This window comes from Rana temporaria, chromosome 3 (genome assembly GCF_905171775.1).
Source record: "Rana temporaria chromosome 3, aRanTem1.1, whole genome shotgun sequence".
NCBI classification, from domain to species: Eukaryota; Metazoa; Chordata; class Amphibia; order Anura; family Ranidae; genus Rana; species Rana temporaria.
In genome coordinates this window covers 375153665-375173550 of record NC_053491.1, presented here as the reverse complement: position 1 = coordinate 375173550, position 19886 = coordinate 375153665, and positions in this window count along the sequence as shown.

Below are 19886 nucleotides of genomic sequence, written 5' to 3'. Positions count from 1 at the left end.
GTTCTAGCTAGGCTTAGAACGCATTCTCTATATGCCAAGCTGGAGAAATGCGTTTTCGGCCAGTCTAGCATTTCATTCCTTGGGTACCAGATTACACCTGACGGTATCCAGATGGACCGCTCAAAGGTGGATTGTATCATTTCTTGGCCAATTCCTCAATCAAGGAAAGCTCTTCAACGCTTCCTTGGTTTTTCCAACTACTATCGTAAATTCATAAAAAACTTCTCAGCTATTGTCAAACCTTTAAGTGCCCTCACCAGCACCAAGACACCCTTTTCCTGGACTAAGGAAGCCCAGGAATCCTTTGACTCTCTTAAACTCTCCTACACTACAGCCCCAATTCTAGAACTACCTAACCCACAGTATCATTTCACCGTGGAAGTGGATGCCTCCCATTATGCATTAGGTGCTATTCTTTCACAACGTCCAACCATCTCCGAACCACTTCATCCTGTTGCATTTTACTCCAGAACCCTATCACCAGCGGAAAAAAATTATCCTATTGGAGAAAAGGAACTTCTTGCAATCAAAGACGCTTTACAAAACTGGAGACATTTATTAGAAGGGTCTACACACCCAATAACCATCCTCACGGATCACCGTAATTTACAACATCTAAAGACATGTAAGACACTCTCAGCCCGCCAAGTCAGGTGGAGTCTTTTTTTTGACAGGTTTGATTTCTACATATCCTACAGGCCTGGTTCACAAAACGTGAAGGCTGACTCCCTTTCACGATTGCATGAGGATCAAAACACTGAGATTCCTCCACTCTCTGTTATTCCATCTAATAGATTCATTGGAGTTTACACCTCTTTCAGACAATTAATCTCACAATCACTCACTACAGATACCACCTCTCTACCAAAGGATCTTACCAAATCTTCAGATGGTGTCTACACTTACAACAACAAAATCTATGTTCCTCCTAATTTACAGCTCCTATTACTTAAACATCTTCATGATTCACCTTTAGCAGGTCACCCTGGGATCAACAAGACTACTCATCTTGTTAAGAGAGACTATTGGTGGCCCAACCTTTCTAAAATGATTTACGACTATGTGACGTCATGTGAGATTTGTGCTCGAAACAAGCATTCCAAGAAACCTCCTTTTGGTCTACTTACCTCTATTCCAATACCTAAAAGACCATGGGATGTTTTGTCAATCGACTTTATAGTTGATTTGCCTAGATCAAACAGTGCCAATACCATCATGGTCACAGTAGATCTACTCACGAAGATGGCACATTTCATCCCCCTGAGGAAATTACCAACTTCCCTGGAGACAGCAAATGCTTTCATTTCCAATATCCTTAAAATTCATGGACTTCCCTCTCAAATAATCTCTGATCGTGGTTCCCAATTCATTTCTAGATTTTGGAAGACCCTGTGTAAAAGTCTACAAATCGACCATCGAATGTCCACTGCCTACCATCCGCAAACCAACGGTCAAACAGAACGCCTCAATCAGATCCTTGAACAGTATCTAAGATGCTACTGTACACATCTACAAGACGATTGGTATCAATTACTTCCATTAGCCGAATTCTCATATAACAACTCAACCAGTTCTTCATCCAGATTCACACCTTTTTTTGCCAATTATGGTTTTCACCCAAACAGTTTACCAACCAGCTACCCCCCAAACGCTGTTCCAGCAGTTGATGATTACCTTTCTACTCTTAAAAATACTTTGAGTACTCTACGTTCCAACTTGGAGATCGCTCAACAAAGACAAAAGAAGAATTATGATGCCCACAGGTCAGCACCTCCTGAATATAAGGTTGGGGATTTGGTTTGGCTATCCACAGGTAATCTTCATTTTAAAATACCCTCAAAGAAGTTAGGCACGCAATTCACGGGACCTTTCCAGATCACCCATTTGATTAACCCTAATGCTGTTAGATTGCTTTTACCCACAGATTGGAAAATACATTCGTCTTTCCATGTCTCTCTCATTAAACCTTATATTCCTAACCCATTCCCTAACAGGAAACCTTGCCCACCTCCACCTGTGGAAGTACTTGGTCAGACTGAATACGAAGTTGAAAAAATCCTAGACTCTAGAAGACGTGCTTCTACCCTTCAATATTTGGTACGATGGAAGGGTTATGATCAAAACGATGATTCTTGGGAAAATTCCTCAGACATACATGCCCCTCGCTTGGTAAGACTCTTTCACCAAAGATACCCAGACCGACCATCTCCTTCTGGGAACACCCGTGGTGCCCCCTTGAGGAGGGGAGTATGTAACATCTATGATGCTACTTCTCTGATACAAACCCCGTTCTGTCCTATTCAGACAGCTGTGCTTAGTTTTGCAAGTTACCCGCGTCACTTCCGGTGCGCGGGCATGTGCGTTCCACGCTGGAACGCGGAGGTGCGACCGGCGTCTTTTCCAAATTTCCCCGTGAATTCGCGGCTATTTAAACCCCCAGAGATGACGGCAGGGTGTTCCGTTATTTTGTCGGATACCTGCCGTCACCTTGGAACACCCTGCCTACACGCTCCACCTCAGACGCCTCCAGAGACCAGTCCTCACCTACAGCCACCAGCGCTTGGACCGCACAGACCTCAGAGGACTTTACCTGACATCCACTGGCCCTTCTAAAACATCTTCACTGCTGACACCCTCTATACAAACAGGATCTTAATCCCCATGGACTACTGCTCTCAGCACAACCGCAAGTATCTTTGATAATTAATCTGTTTACCTGTCAGCATTGTTACTAGTTACATAATCCCCATGGACTACTGCTCTCAGCAGAACCTCAAGTATCTTGATATTTAATCTGATTACCTACCAACATTGTTTCTAGTTACATTGGTGATTACTGAAGTCTCACACTACTTATGTCTCATGATATATATGGACTATACCTATATCTATTATCTACTCTAATGTGAAGTAACATTATAGTACCTATCTACTGTGGATGTTCATGTAGTTATATCAATATCTCAATACCTGCTTAATAGTCCACATAAAAGAGTATGCTCATAATTCTCTTCTCTTCAGCTTATGAGGTAATAAGCTAGTTTAAGTTGGTTTCGGTAAGAGGATATGATGATTTAACCCCAAACTTTCTAAGTGCATAGAGAGTGACCTGGTGGTTAGACCTGACAAGCCTCTGCAGCTGCGATCCAAACACAATAAATAACATTCCACGGGAGTAAATAAAAACATTCCTTACACCGGGAACTGTTGGCCATTAAGTTCGCTCTAGAAGAGTGGAGGTACCTCCTAGAGGGTGCTCTTCACCCCATCTTGATCTTCACAGATCATAAAAACTTGGAATACCTGCGATCTGCCAAACGTCTGAGACCTAGGCAAGCCCGTTGGGCCTTGTTCTTTGCCCGCTTCAACTTTCACATAACCTTCAGACCAGGATCTAAGAATGGAAAAGCTGACGCCCTATCCAGAATGTTCACCGAAACACCTGACCAGTCAGAACCCAGTACCATCTTGACGCCCCAAAATTTCTTTCTGATTTCTCAGTTGGATCTACTTTCCTCTTTGAAGACGGCTTCCACCCAAATTACCAACATACCCTCACTCTCTCTTGAAAAACGAGACGGTTTACTATGGTCTCGAGGCAAAATTTTTGTACCTGAACAAACGAGACAACTAGTACTGAGCATATTCCATGACCACAAACTAGCAGGCCACTTTGGAGCTCGGAAAACCGCGGAATTAGTTAGCCGCTCCTTCTGGTGGCCAAAGTGGAGGTCGGACTGTAAGGACTATGTAACTTCGTGTTCTCGGTGTCAGCGTTACAAAGGCCCAAACACCAAATCCTGGGGTTTACTCAGACCTCTTCCTGTTCCTGAACGCCCCTGGGCGGACATTTCTATGGATTTTATTGTAGACTTACCACCTTCCGGAGGCTTTACTACAATCCTAGTAGTGGTCGACCGGCTGTCCAAATTTGCACACTTTGTACCTATGATTGGCACACCCTCTGCAGCAGAAACCGCTAAAGTTTTCTTCAAAGAGATCGTGAAGCTCCATGGAACACCCAAAAGCATCGTTTCGGATAGAGGTGTGCAATTTACATCTAAATTTTGGAAGGAACTTTGTAAATCTCTGGAGATTAAAACATGCCTCTCATCAGCTTACCACCCGCAGTCCAATGGTCAGACAGAGAGGACCAACCAAACGTTGGAACAGTATCTCCGTTGCTTCTGCTCCTGGTCGCAAGATGACTGGTCGTCTTTACTACCATCAGCAGAATTTGCATATAACAATTCTCTACATTCATCCACCAACCAGACTCCATTTTGGGCTAACTATGGTTACCATCCTACTTTCCTTCTAAGTTCAATTCCCGAGATTCCTGTACCTGCTGTTCAAGAACATATAGTCGCTTTACAACAAAATTTTCAAAGACTTCAAAAAAACATGCAACAAGCCCAGGAAAATTACAAAAGATCCTACGATAAGGGAAAGAAGGAGTGTCCAGCTTTTAAAGTCGGGGAGAAGGTATGGCTATCGGCCACGAACCTTAGGTTACCCATTCCTTCTCGGAAACTAGGTCCCAGATTCATAGGCCCATTCGAAATTAAAAGAGTGATCAATCCTGTGGCTTTTGAACTAACATTACCAGGGTCATACAAGATCCACCCTGTATTCCACGCATCTCTGCTCAAACCCGTTATTCCAGACTCTTTTCCAGGAAGGGAGGAACTTCCACCTCCTCCAGTGGAAATTGAAGGTGAAAAAGAATTTGAGGTCGAATCTATTTTAGGTTGCCGGAAGAGAGGGAGACAACTCCAGTACCTTGTCAAGTGGAAGGGTTACCCGCCTGAAGACACCTCATGGGAACCTTCCAGAAATTTACATGCTCCTCGCCTGATCCGAATTTTTCACCGGGACCATCCGGAACTGATGGACAGTTTAGGCGTCCGGAGTCCGCCCCTAGGGGGGGGCACTGTCAGGGCACTAATCCTTACCTGTCTCCCCGAACGGTGCAATCGCGGCTGTTTGCGCCGCGCGCGCGTGCGTGGTGTTGGCGCGTGTATGGGCGCGCGCACGGGCGCGCACAGACCTGTAGTCCGTCCGGCCAATCAGAGCCCTGAGCGGGCTATTTAAACCTCTCCCTTTCCTGTGGCTAGTTGCTGGTTTGTCACAGCGTTTGCTTGGAGTGTTTCCTGGAATTTGGAAAAACCTTACCTGATCTTGTTCCTGTTTACCTGACCTTGGCTCTACTCTACCGGATTGCTGCTTTCTCCTACCTTGACCTCGGCTTGCTTATTGGACTAATCTGATCTCACCTGCCCTTGACCTTTTGGCTTGAACTTTGGACTACCCTGTTTATTCTGTGCTTCCTTGACCACAGTCTGTTTCCTGGATTTCCCTGTTTTCTACCAATCCTGCTTCCCGGACCTCCTGGAATTCCCTGCCGCGCTTCCAGCTATTCCAAGCGGACTTCTGCCTGGTTGGTCCTGTTCCACGCACCCGACCTTCACCTTCCCATCGGTACCGGTGCCTCCTGGTGCGTCTGTTCCCCTGTCCCCACTCCAGGGGGCGGACCGCGCCGGGTCGCAAAGGGAGCCACCCTCAGCATCTTGGCCTTGGTAAGTGTACTTTCGTTACTACCTGATACTATCACAGCGTGGTTAGGAGCAGGCAGGGCTGGATGCGAGCAGCGCGGAGACAGTTTCAATGTGTGTTTTACCGCTCTGCGATCCCACGGCTCACCGCAGATCACGTTTGTTCCCGATCCAAAGTCATTGATTCGTGCAGATCACGAATCAATGACGATCCGTTGCACCACTAGTCACTTCCAGTGAAGAATATAATAGGCTGTTGTGACATTTCTGCAGTCGTGTTCCTAGACTTTCACTACCGGCAAAAAGCCCCCAAGAAATGACATATAGCTGCTGTTGAGTGCATATAGACAGGTGCAATGAGGTTGCAGGAGATCAACAGCACTGAGATAGAAAAAATTATGACCAACAGTATTTAAAAAAAGAAAAACGCCCCATATAAACCAGAACAATTTTTCCATTTCTGCTATGCATGTCGCTTCTGGGATCATTACTCGTAGAGGAGATCAGGGCAGAGATGGTCTGCCACAATTTACAGTCGTCCTGGTAGTCATCAAGATAAAACCTAGTTGACCGATGTGCCACCCAGTGAAAAAAATGATTTCCACTTTGACGAGATGTCCTATAATTAAAGGAAAATTACAGTCAAATCTCGTTTGGCTGTACCTCTCCAGTGGATCACAGGAGTGCAGTTTGTTCTCTCCTGTGACCCATTTTTGGCAGACAGGAGGCTGAAGCCCCTTGTCAGCTGGCATCACAGAGCCGGTCGAGGCTGGGGAAAGAGTGCGACAATATCGTCGGGATCTGCCCACAACCATGGATCGGAAACTTTCTCACCCATCCCCACCTTCTTCACAGCCCAGTGCTTCAGTGAGTGTGGGGGGCGGGGGTCTAGCAGAGATATCTCTCTGCTCATAGAGCTCTGAGAACCAAGGGATCAGCTGTCTTTGATCACTTAGTTCTCAGTCTTAGCCCAGGTTCACACTGTAAACAATTTCACTCCCGCATGTCAGTCGCGATTTTGGCTGCGTTTTCACAGTCAATGAAAATCGCACCCTGAAATCTCAAAAAGTAGTACAGAAACTACTTTTTGAAATCAATTAGAATAGTGGCATTTCCGGCAATTGCCGCCGATTTGGCATGCGATTTGACATGTCAAATAGCATGTCAAAACACACCAATGTGAACCAGGGCTTAGTGCCTGCGGGGGACAGATGCTGCATCTGAGCAATGCATCCATCTAGGTACCGTATATACTTGAGTATAAGCCGACCCAAATATAAGTCGAGGCACCTACTTTTACCACAAAAAACTGGGAACATTTATTGACTCTATAAGCCTAAGGTGAGAATGCAGCAGCCACTGTAAGTGGAAAAGAGGGTCAACAATGCCAATTTGCAGCTTCACTGTGCCCATTTGCATGCTTCAGGCTCACTGTGTCCATCTCACTGTGTCCATCTCACTGTGCCTCAGCCTCATGCCTCAGCCTCACTGTGCCTTGAGTACCCTGATTGGCGTTGTGCCCAATCTGCCATTGTGCCTGCGTTATCATCTCCTGGCGCTGTGCCCATCTGCAGCCTTATTATCTCCCGGCGCTGTGATACATTCAGTCTAGTCGGCGGACATGCAGTGTAACAAAGCGCCGCCTCCTCCTAGTCCTTGTCCGTGATGTAACACTGACTCAGTTTCCCAGCAGTGAGTCAGTGTTCAGCCTATCACAGATAAGGACAAGGACAAGGAGGAGGCGGCGCTTTGTTACACTGCATGTCCGCCGACTAGACTGAATGTATCACAGCGCCGGGAGTATAAGCCGAGGGGGGCATTTTCAGCACAAAAAAATGTGGCTTATACTTGAGTATATACGGTAAGTATAGTAAATTAAAAAAAAATGCTAAACTTCTCTTTTAACCTCCCCTTTAAAAAAAATGGCTTTACATACACTTCAATATTGAAATTAATTCTGCTTATATTTTTTATTTCCTTGGTTCCTCTTCCCCTTCCATCATTATGCTAATAAACGTACCTTATTTTAGTCCCAGTGATCTCATTAGTAGATCTTTGTGCATCTCTATGAAATGTAGACAGATCATGGCTGCTAGAGGAGGCAGAGAGTGCTGCACATAGCTTCCTGAAAACAGATGAAGCATCGTGACTCAGTACTTCTCCCAGAAGCCATCAGCCTTAAAGCAAGCAGTGAGTTGGCTCATAGGAGGAGTTATGCAGATATCACATTGCCATAATTGCTTAAAGTGGAAGTTCAGCCAAAAACAAATTAACTCTAAATCTACTGACAGCCACATTCTAAGAATGATCTCTCTAACCCTGTGAAGCAAAGGATGATATACATACCTCTGAAGCCGATCCGGTCTGGTCTCCTGTGGCGATGTGGCTGGGAAATGCCTGGGAAGTGACGTCACCCGTAGACTTATGCCGCGTACACACCATCACTTTATGTGATGAAAAAAAACGACATTTTTAAAAACGTCACTTTAAATGACCGTGTGTGGGGGAAAATGTCGTTTTATGTCTTGTGAAGAACGACAAAAAAAAATTGAAGCATGCTTCAATTTTATGTGTCGTTTTTCAAAACATCATTTTTTACTTCACAGAAATTGACCGTGTGTAGCAAAAAACGACGTTTAAAACAACGTTTTTACACCCGCGCATGCCCAGAAGCTAGTTATGAAGCAAGCTTCAATAGAAAAACGTGGTGAACGTAACCTCGCTTTGCTAGAGCATTGTGAAAAAACGATGGTGTGAAGGCAACTTCGTCTTTTAAAATTGAAGTTTCAAAAACGTCGTTTTTTACTTCACAGAAAATGTCATTTTTTTTATCACATAAAGTGATGGTGTGTATGCGGCATTAGGCTCCATGCACACTGGACTTAAAAAACGTTGATTCTACAGGCGTTTGATGTTTTTTTCTCCTGCCTCTAGAAGCACTTCTATTGTGCTCTATGTGTCTTTGCACATTATTGACTGCTACAGGCGTTTTCTGTCAGGGACGTTCAGAGGCAGGAAAAAAAAACCTTCTCTATCGCGTTTCCTGGAGGAGTTTAGGAGCTGTAAAAACGTCAGTCTCTCGTAAACTCCTCTTATCTCTTCTGAACGTCAAGTGCCAACGTTTTTTTAGGTGTGTTGTGGGAGTAAAAACTTTTGCAGAGGAGAGTGTAGTGCAAAAAACGCCTATAAACTAAACTCTCATAGACTCGCCTAAACTCTTATAGAATCGCCTAAACTTTGTACAATATGCTTTCATTTTGCGTCTTTTATGCCACGTTTTTCAAGCTAAAAACGTTGACGTTTTTTCTGCTCCTAGTGTGCATGGAGCCTTACTATGGGGCTTTCGTTGTCAGCTGCCTCTCCTGAACACTCCTACACAGAGAAGCTGTTATGCTTGCATTTATATAGCAAGATTACTTTCCGGTATAATAAAAGAAGCCCAGACCTCTACAGTGTATAAGTGTGCTTTTACTATACAAAAATGCTGTACATAAAGAACTATTACAATATTAGGAATACAAATCAAGACTGACAACTATATCGAGCAAGATGCCTAGCAAATAAGCAGGAGCTATGGTCTGTAACAGTAGAAATACGCTTAAAAGTTACTTAACTCTGGTTACTGTGTGCTTGACTGTATGTGATCTCTATTGACATCGAGGACTCAGGCTTCTTAAGCAGTTGCTGGAAATCAGGTATCTTCTCCTTCGCTGTTACAGACTTTTCCACTTTGGTCTTAAAGGGGTTGTAAAGGTTCGTCTTTTATTTTCTAAATTGGTTCCTTTAAGCTAGTGCATTGTTGGTTCACTTACCTTTTCCTTCGATTTCCCTTATAAATGTTTTTTTTCTTTGTTCGAATTTCTCACTTCCTGTTTCTCCTCAGTAAGCTTTCCACCATCATCCGAGTGGTGAAAAGTAATTTAGAACAGCTTACAGAGGAGGAACGAAAATACACAACAAAATAAATCCGCGCTATCCAAATAGTGAGCAGCCACAAAAACCACTAGACAAATGAAAAATAACAAATAGAAACAAATAAATGTGGCGCTGAATAGTGGCTAAATAATACAGAAACAAAGTAACTGGAATGAACCGTAAAATCACAGAATGAGTGATATGTGATCATAAAATCAAATAGAAATAAAAATAAAATATAAGTCCAAGAAATCATGTGAAAACAAAGAAAAACTTGAACGGTGAGTCACTGTCAGGACCGGGATTTGAACCTGGGACCTCATCTGTGTCTGGCAGTGAACCTTCTCACTGAGCTATCTGGAATGCTGGACAGCTCCCTGTCTGATTTGCTGGACAAACCCATCTGATCCATTGAACATTCCTGCCTTGTGTCTTGATTGCATTGAACCTTGAACCCCTTGCTCCTCCCACAGACTTCCTATAAAAGCCTTGTCTCTGCACTTCCTCTTTGCCAGGTTATTGTGCCTTCCCAGCCAGTGCCTTGCGATTTGTCTGCTCTGCTGCCATTGTATCTGCAACCACCTGTGTTTGACCCTCGGCCTGTTCCTGGACTTCTCTATTGCCTGATCCCAATCTGCAACCACCTGTGTTTGACCCTCGGCCTGTTCCTGGACTTCTCTATTGCCTGATCCCAATCTGCAACCACCTGTGTTTGACCCTCGGCCTGTTCCTGGACTTCTCTATTGCCTGATCCCAATCTGCAACCACCTGTGTTTGACCCTCGGCCTGTTCCTGGACTACTCTACTGCCTGTATACTTGTTCTGTCACTGCTATAGCAATTGGCCTCTGAGCCTGACCCCAGACCATGACAGAATAACCTGGCCTAAAACATGGAGGCCGCTATAGCAAAGGCTGTGGCTCCTCTCAGGCAGCAACTTTTGGAGCTCCAGCAAGAAGTTCTGTTACTGAAAGGTACAGTAGGCCCAGCCCTGGAACCAGCATGCCCTGAGCCATTTGTGGTGATGCCAGAGAGGTTTGATGGTAGCCGTGCATCATTCTTGTGCTTCAAGGTGGATTGCGAGCTGTTGTTTGCTCTTAAGCCTAGGACCTATGCCACCGATTATATAAAGGTTCGCGCTGCTATCAACCTGCTCACTGGACCAATCAAAGCATGGGCTCATCAGGTACTACAGGAAAGGAGTCCAGTCTTGGACAGCTGGGAAGCATTTATGTTAGCTCTGGACTCTCACTGTACTGTTGCCAAGAAAACCAGGGTTCCCAAGTCTGCTCCTAGCTCATGTGGCCTACGGGAACCCAGGGACAGGAATACCCGGTACAGATACGACTCTGAGCCATCCCAGTATGTGCCAAGCCGCGAAGCCCTAACACCACAAAGCCTTGACATTCCTGTGGATATACACACACCTATCCTGGAAGATGTGGAACCAATGGAGATCGGGGTCATCCAGACCAAGCTGTCTAAAGGTGAAAGAGAGCGGAGGAGAGGCTATGGCCTTTGTTTCTATTGTGGAGAAAGAGGTCACCTTATCTCCCTCTGCCCAACTCGCCCACCTCGACCAAAGGTTCTTCAAGTGTGTACTATTGGGACTCATCATGCTATCCCTGCTGTTCGGCCTGTGAACTGCCAAGGTTGCTTTAAGGCCTGTCCGTGTTCGATGGCACAAGTGGGTTCCCAGACTACGGTGGTCAACAATACCAGTGCCCCTCTTGAACCTGCAACCAATACCCCTGGGAAACCCCTACCATCTGGCCTAAAGGCATCTATGCATCTTCCTGACAACAGATCAGTTCCAGTAGTCAACCCACACTCCACAGTGGTAAATACAGTAACATCACCCTGTCCTGCCAAAGAACCACCTCCTGCTCCAGAAACATCTTTGCTACTCCTTAAGAAAACGCCTGTTCCTGATACCGTCACCACTTCCGTAAAGTCTGGTTTCATCACTAATTCCTGTCCTGCCAAAGAAGTTCTACCACCTGACTGTATGTATGCCTCGAATGGCACCCTTATCCGTAAGCAGGAGCTGGAGATGTTTGAAAAAGCCTTGCAAGCGAGGAGAATCTCCCGGGCAGGAACTTCTGAAGCAATAATAAGGTTCACTCCCTAGATTAACAAAAGTATTCCACCAGAGGTTTCCTCACAAGCCAAGTCCTAGGACGTCCGGAGGACATCCTGAGAGGAGGGGAGTACTGTCAGGACCGGGATTTGAACCTGGGACCTCATCTGTGTCTGGCAGTGAACCTTCTCACTGAGCTATCTGGAATGCTGGACAGCTCCCTGTCTGATCTGCTGGACAAACCCATCTGATCCATTGAACATTCCTGCCTTGTGTCTTGATTGCATTGAACCTTGAACCCCTTGCTCCTCCCACAGACTTCCTATAAAAGCCTTGTCTCTGCACTTCCTCTTTGCCAGGTTATTGTGCCTTCCCAGCCAGTGCCTTGCGATTTGTCTGCTCTGCTGCCATTGTATCTGCAACCACCTGTGTTTGACCCTCGGCCTGTTCCTGAACTTCTCTATTGCCTGATCCCAATCTGCAACCACCTGTGTTTGACCCTCGGCCTGTTCCTGGACTTCTCTATTGCCTGATCCCAATCTGCAACCACCTGTGTTTGACCCTCGGCCTGTTCCTGGACTTCTCTATTGCCTGATCCCAATCTGCAACCACCTGTGTTTGACCCTCGGCCTGTTCCTGGACTTCTCTATTGCCTGATCCCAATCTGCAACCACCTGTGTTTGACCCTCGGCCTGTTCCTGGACTTCTCTATTGCCTGATCCCAATCTGCAACCACCTGTGTTTGACCCTCGGCCTGTTCCTGGACTTCTCTATTGCCTGATCCCAATCTGCAACCACCTGTGTTTGACCCTCGGCCTGTTCCTGGACTTCTCTATTGCCTGATCCCAATCTGCAACCACCTGTGTTTGACCCTCGGCCTGTTCCTGGACTTCTCTATTGCCTGATCCCAATCTGCAACCACCTGTGTTTGACCCTCGGCCTGTTCCTGGACTTCTCTATTGCCTGATCCCAATCTGCAACCACCTGTGTTTGCCCCTCGGCCTGTTCCTGGACTACTCTACTGCCTGTATACCTGTTCTGTCACTGCTATAGCAATTGGCCTCTGAGCCTGACCCCAGACCATGACAGTCCCATTCAGTGAATAGTTCTTATATAGGAAGGGACCATGTGATATTCTCTGGAATATGGCACACACTTGTGAAAGGACCACCACCGAATCAACAGAGGCTTACCAGAAATGTTGAACCCTGAAAAGCATGCGCTTAGAGGGTCAACAGAGCTTGTTCTGATAAATGGATATATCAGTCCGGAATCAAATCTTCAACAGCAGAAATCCACCAATCAAACGGAAAGGATGTATAATGCTTAAAGATGAAGAACCATGGATGGTCAAACCACGGGCCTGATGTGATTGGAAAAGAGTTGGAAAAAAACACACATAGTGTAATACTGTAGGCAGTGAGTGTTTAATAAAAAATGGAAACACTTATTAAGACACTTGATCAAATGTACGTGGCAGCAGTGGAGTCATCCAACACGTTTCGCAAAATCTTGCTTCGTCTGGGGTATACCTCCACTGTTGCCTGTCTCACTTATATATGCAATGTGACCCCAATGACAGGAACAACCCCAGAAGCTCATCCAATCAGGCACCACTTCCGGGTCACCATAATGAGGATAAAACTGAGTCATCAATCATCTACTGTATTTGCTGGCGTATAAGACTACCTTTTACACTAAAAAAAAATGGCCAAAAAGCAGGGGTCGTCTTTTACACTGGGTCAGCTGCTCGGATGCCTGCTGGATGTGCAGTAATACTGTATGTAGCTTCGGCTACATACTGCTTAGCCAATCCCGGTGAGCGATGTATTCAAATGAATACAGAGCCTGCTCAGATTGGGGTAACAACCTCTGTCAATCCGAGTGCCTACATACAGTAGCCTGCTCGGATTGGCTTTGAGAGTCAGAGAGGCGTGGGCTGATGATGTTACAGCCTCTGCCAATCCAAGCAGGCTTTGTATTCATTAATAGAATGCATCGCTCACCGTGATTGGCTCCAACTCCAGCAAGACGGAAGAAGAATATGGCTCCAGAAGAAAGAAATATGAAGCATCGGAATGGGGGTCGTCTTATACGGTGAGTACAGGCAAAAAAATCTTTAAAAACTGTAAAATTAGGGGGTCGTCTTATACGCCTGGTCGCCTTATACGCCGGCAAATATGGTATATAAAAAGAGGGCTTTATGGTGAACAAGAATAGAGGACACTATCTGAATAATATAAAGGGTCGATCCAGGAACAACAGCCAAAAAAGAAATGAGCACTGTGGTGTTTACTGGGAACAATACGCCAGTATTACTTCCGCATATTCCCGTCGCGGCGAGTGACCAATCACGCGCCGCGAACGAGTCACATGTCCACACCCACATTGTGGCTCAAAACATGCTGCCAGACCTTCCGCCCGTTACCGCGACAACCGCGTGAAGCGTGACGCAGTGTGCGGCAAGTAACACGCACGTTGTGCTTCATTAAGGGTATATGGGCAAGGTAATCACTTCCGCATGACGCAGCGTGCGGCAAATGGCACGCACTCTGCGCTCCATAGAACTTCTATGTATAAACAAATATATAAATATTTATATAAAAGCCTGTGTGAAGTCACGAATTGGACTCTTAACCAATGGGAACCCTACTACATGGTCCCCCACTGGATGACCTCACGGGGACAGATACAAAAAAGTACGATTATATATAAAAAAAACTTAAATATTACGAAAAGATATATATATACAATATAGAAGGAAAATTATAACGATGAACAAAAATGAATATGAAAATAAAATACAAATAAAATACAAATAAAAATGGAAGGATAGCCACAATTAAGAAGGTAAACACACTGAATGGTACCAAAAATTGTATAATATGATAACGACTAGGATTTATTGGTAAAAGAATTGATGTCCCACTCAACACTGAGGCCTGATGGCGTGTGTGTTCTCAATTCGTAAATCCAATAAGTCTCAAGTTGAGACACACCTCTGGTTTTGGGACCACCCCTCCAGGGGGGAATAAACTGGTCGATAATCAAAATCGTTTTTTTTAAAAAGGTCTTAAAATGAAACTGATGATCGATAATGCTAATCTCTAAATCTAGAAACTGAATCTTCTCCTGGCTAGCTGTATAAGTGAGGGATATACCTCTATCATTTTGATTCAAATGACCCATGAAGGTCTCAAGTGATGTCATACTGCCATCCCAGAGGAGGAGGATGTCGTCTATATATATAGCCCAAAGCACCAGTGAACCGGTGTCATAAGCATAGACGACATCCTCCTCCCATTTGGCCATGAAAAGTTTGGCAAGACTGGGGGCATATTTAGCCCCCATGGCAACACCAACCAGTTGCAAATAAAACTGGTCATTGAACCAAAAATAGCTACACTTCGTAGCAAATTCCAGTAATTCCATGATGAAATCACTTTGGAAAGAAGCTAACGAATGATCTTTCCTTAGATAATAATGTATAGCCTCAAGTCCCTTATCATGTGGTATGCATGTATACAGTGAAGCTACATCAACTGTCACCATAATGTAGTCACCTTGTATATCCACATTCTCTAATTTTCTAATAGTGGCACCTGTATCTCCCAAATAAGATGGTATACGTTTCACCAATGGCTGTAAAAAATTGTCAATGTACCGACCCACACGTGAGTCGATCCCACTGACTATGAGTCGGCCAGGTGGGTGAATAGGGTTCTTGTGGATCTTGGGTAAATAATAAATCCTGGGTATCCTGGGGATGGTTGAAACTAAAAAAAGCTTTTTCCTTCTTATTTAAAATGTCTCTACTGAAACCACTATCTACTAAACTTTGAAGTTCTATTTTAAAACGGGAGGTAGGCTTAGTAGGTAACATTTGATATGTATTAGGTTCGTTAGGAATCTTAAACATTTCCTTTTCATAGTCAAGCTTGTCTAAATGACTATGCCACCGCCTTTGTCGGCTGGGCGAAAAACGAAATCCTTGTTTTGACACAAGGACTTCAACCCAGCATTGGACACTGGATGACGATGTATGTGCCTATCTGGTATTTCTGCTAGATCTTTTAGGACAAGGTCCCTAAAGATGTTAATAGCAGATGCGGCAGGAACAGGAGGGTTCAACAACGACGGGTTGGACAACCCTGAATGTACCGTTCCCGACATAGCTGCCCTAGGCTCGTTCCTAATGGGGTTGGTAATAAGATAGCGTTGAAAATTTATCTTATGAATATACTTTTGTATATCTATAAAAGTACCAAATTTATCCAGTTTTTTGGGCAGGGCAAATTTGAGGCCCTTATTCAAAACGGATAATTGTTCCTGTGAGAAAACTTTGGTACTTAAATTAAAAAATCCTTGTCCTTTTATGTGCGTCTTCTTTTTCCTCTTCTGAACTCTCTTCCCCCCTCTTGTCCCTCTCTTGGGTCTAGGCCCCTTGTGCCAGAGGTGGGGTCCAGGTGAAAATCCCGTCCTCCATAAACCTCCTAGTTTGACCGAATGTAACCATGATTGGATGGTTCACAGTGGTTTCTATTCCGGGTCTGGTAGCTATCATTGTGTACCTCCCCAAGAGGAGAAAATCTATTGTAAACAGGGATGGAGGGAGGGCCATAATAGGGCGGGCGATCCCAGGATGAACCTGATCTTTCCCTGTATCTGGCTGGAGAAGCTTCGTAAAATTGGTCATCATGGTCATACCCACGCTGAGCATTGGTAAAGTGGGGATAACCCCTTGATTGTCCCCTGCCTCCTCTATTCCCTCTAGATTTCCCTCTACCTGGATTTTGATGATTTGGGGTATGGGGATTAGAATAATGAGCTCCAGGCTGTAACACCTGAGAATCATTTCCTCGGGGAACTCGTATGGGGGGAATTCTAGGGGGTCCAGCCACAATCTGACTGATAGATGGACCATTAGGGGCAGTAGAGGATGAAGGTACCAAGGCTGGAGTAGAATCCATATCCGCGCCCGAAGATGTAGAGAAAAGTTTTTGCCAAGCAAAAACTGTACCATTCTTGTAGTCCCCTACGTCCCTCGAATATTTTTTATGTTTCTTGAGCTTTTGATCTCTATCTTTCTTTTCTAGGAAGTTCTGTAAATTCGCAGAGAGAACATTATTACCCGAACAGGCAAAGTAAAATAGTGCCCAATATCATCAATCCTCCCGTTCATCCCTCCTTTTTTCATCAGCTAGTGGGCTATCATCCTTGCAAGAAGTGTACCATTTGCAAATTTAATATCTTGGGTAAAGGTAAAAATCTGGAGTTTAAACCTACCGCTACCGGGAAAACGTATCCTATAAAGCATTTTTGCACATGTGGAACTAAATATGTGGTCTATCTTATCACGTGTCCTTGTGGCAAACAGTACGTGGGTCGTACCATTCGTACGTTCTCCATGAGGGTTGGAGAGCATGAAGCTCTTATTCTCAGCGGAGACACCCACCATACTGTGCCCAGACACTATAGACTACAACACAGTAGGAACCCAGCCGGTACCCAGTTTTTGATTATCGACCAGTTTATTCCCCCCTGGAGGGGTGGTCCCAAAACCAGAGGTGTGTCTCAACCTGAGACTTATTGGATTTACGAATTGAGAACACACACGCAATCAGGCCTCAATGTCGAGTGGGACATCAATTCTTTTATTAATAAATCTAGTCGTTATCATATTATACAATTTGTGGTACCATTCGGTGTGTTTACCTTCATAATCGTGGCTATCCTTCCATTTTTATTTGTATTTTATTTGTATTTTATTTTCATATTTATTTTTGTTTATCATTATAATTTTCCTTCTATATTGTATATATATACCTTTTTGTAATATTTTTTTTTTTTTATATATAATTGTACTTTTTTTGTATCTGTCCCTGGGAGGTTATCCAGTGGGGGACCATGTAGTTGGGTTCCCATTGGTTAAGAGTCCAATTTGTGACTTTTTTTCTCTTTTTATCCATATTTTAATTAAACATTACTTTGGTTTCTGATTTTTTCTGTTTCGCATGAGGCAGTTTTTATGTTTTATTAGGACGAGCAAGTTTAAGTTACACTTCCTGGCTTTCCTTGGAGTGCACGGGTGGTAATTATGTTCCTTCCTTGTATCTAATGATGGCAACGTGCGTATCGCGGGGTGTACGCAGAGTCGTGCCCCACGTGATGTGTCATATATCGATGGGAGTGAACACTTCCTGTGTATGCTCTGGATGGAGCACAGCATGCGTGTCACTTGCTGCACGCTGCGTCACGCTTCAGGCAGTTGTTGCAGTAACGGGCAGAAGGTCTGGCAGCATGTTTTGAGCCACAATGTGGGTGTGGACATGTGACTCATTCGCGGCACGTGATTGGTCACTCCCACGACGGGAATATGCGGTAGTAATACTGGCGTATTGTTCCCAGTAAACACCACAGTGCTCATTTCTTTTTTGGCTGTTGTTCCTGGATCGACCCTTTATATTATTCAGGTAGTGTGCTCTATTCTTGTTCACCATAAAGCCCTCATTTTATATAGATAATTGATGACTCAGTTTTATCCTCATTATGGTGACCCGGAAGTGGTCCCTGATTGGGTGAGCTTCCGGGGTTGTTCCTGTCATTGGGGTCACATTGCATATATAAGTGAGACAGGCAATAGTGGAGGTACCCCAGACGAAGCAAGATTTTGCGAAACGCGTCGGATGACTCGACTGCTGCCATGTACATTTGATCAAGTGTCTTAATTTCTACCTTTCATGTAAGTGTTTCCATCTTTTATTAAACACTTACTGCCTACAGTATTAAACTATGTGCGTTTTTTTCCAACTCTTTTCCAATCACATCGGGCCCGTGGTTTGACCATCCATGGTTCTCCATCTCTAAGCATTATACATTCTTTCCATTTGATTCGTGGATTTCTGCCGTTGAAGATTTGATTCCGGACTGATATATCCATTTATCAGAACAAGCTCTGTTGACCCTCTAAGCGCATGCTTTTCAGGGTTCAACATTTCTGGACAGCCTCTGTTGATTCGGTGGTGGTCCTTTCACAAGTGTGTGCCATATTCCAGAGAATATCACATGGCCCCTTCCTATATAAGAACTATTCACTGATTGGGACTCACCGTTCAGGTTTTTCTTAGTTTTCACATGATTTCTTGGACTTATATTTTATTTTTATTTCTATTTGATTTTATGATCACATATCACTCATTTGGTGATTTTACGGTTCATTCCAGTTACTTAGTTTCTGTATTATTCAGTCACTATTCAGCGCCACATTTATTTGTTTCTACTGAGGAGGAACAGGAAGTGAGAAATTCAGACAAAGAAAACAGTGGGCCAGATTCAGAGAGAACTTACGTCGACGTATCTGTTGATACGCCGCGTAAGTTCTAGGATGCGCCGTCGTATCTATGTGCCGTATTCACAGTACAAGATACGCCTGAATTTTGGCTTCCTACAACCGACGTAAGTCTCCTACGCCGTCGTATCTTGGGTGCATATTTACGCTGGTCGCTAGGGGCGATTCCATTGATTTACGCATCGAATATATAAATGAGCAAGATACAATGATTCATGTACGTACTTACGCCCATCGCAGTAATCGACGCCGTTTACGTAAGGCATACGTCCGGCGTAAGTTTACCCCTCATAAAGCAGGGGTAAGTCATGTTAAGGTATGGACGTCGAAAACGTCTGAACAGCCGTCGTATTTTACATAGTTTACGTAAGTCGTACGTGAATGGGGCTGGGCGTAAGTTACGTTCACGCCGTACGCATTGAGCCGTCGTATATTAGGAAGTATATGCAACGTGATTCTGAGCATGCGCACGCATGCGCCGTTCGTACGGCCATGCATTTACATGGGGTCACGATTAATTTTAATACAACCCGCCCACAACCTGCCTACTTTGAATTAGGCGGGCTTATGCCGGCCAATTTACGTTACGCTGGTGTAAATATGGGAGCAAGTGCTTTGTGAATACTCAGCTTGCCTCTCAATGTTACGTCGGCGTAGCGCATATGAGATGCGCTACGCCGGCACAAAGATACGACAATGTACCTGAATCTGGCCCAAAGAAAAAAACATTTAGAAGGGAAATGGAAGGAAGACGTAAGTGAACTAACAATGCACTAGCTTAAAGGAACTTATTTAGAAAATAAAAAACAAACCTTTACAACCCCTTTAAGGCATGATGAGAGTAACTTCCAGCTTATACCTGAAAACCTATTTATATGTCAGGTCGTTTACCATAGTTACAGACAATGGTTACAAACTTGTTTACCTTAACAGACTGCTCCAACTATCAACAGTTCCCATTGTTTGAGGACAGCCTGTACTACCAAAGC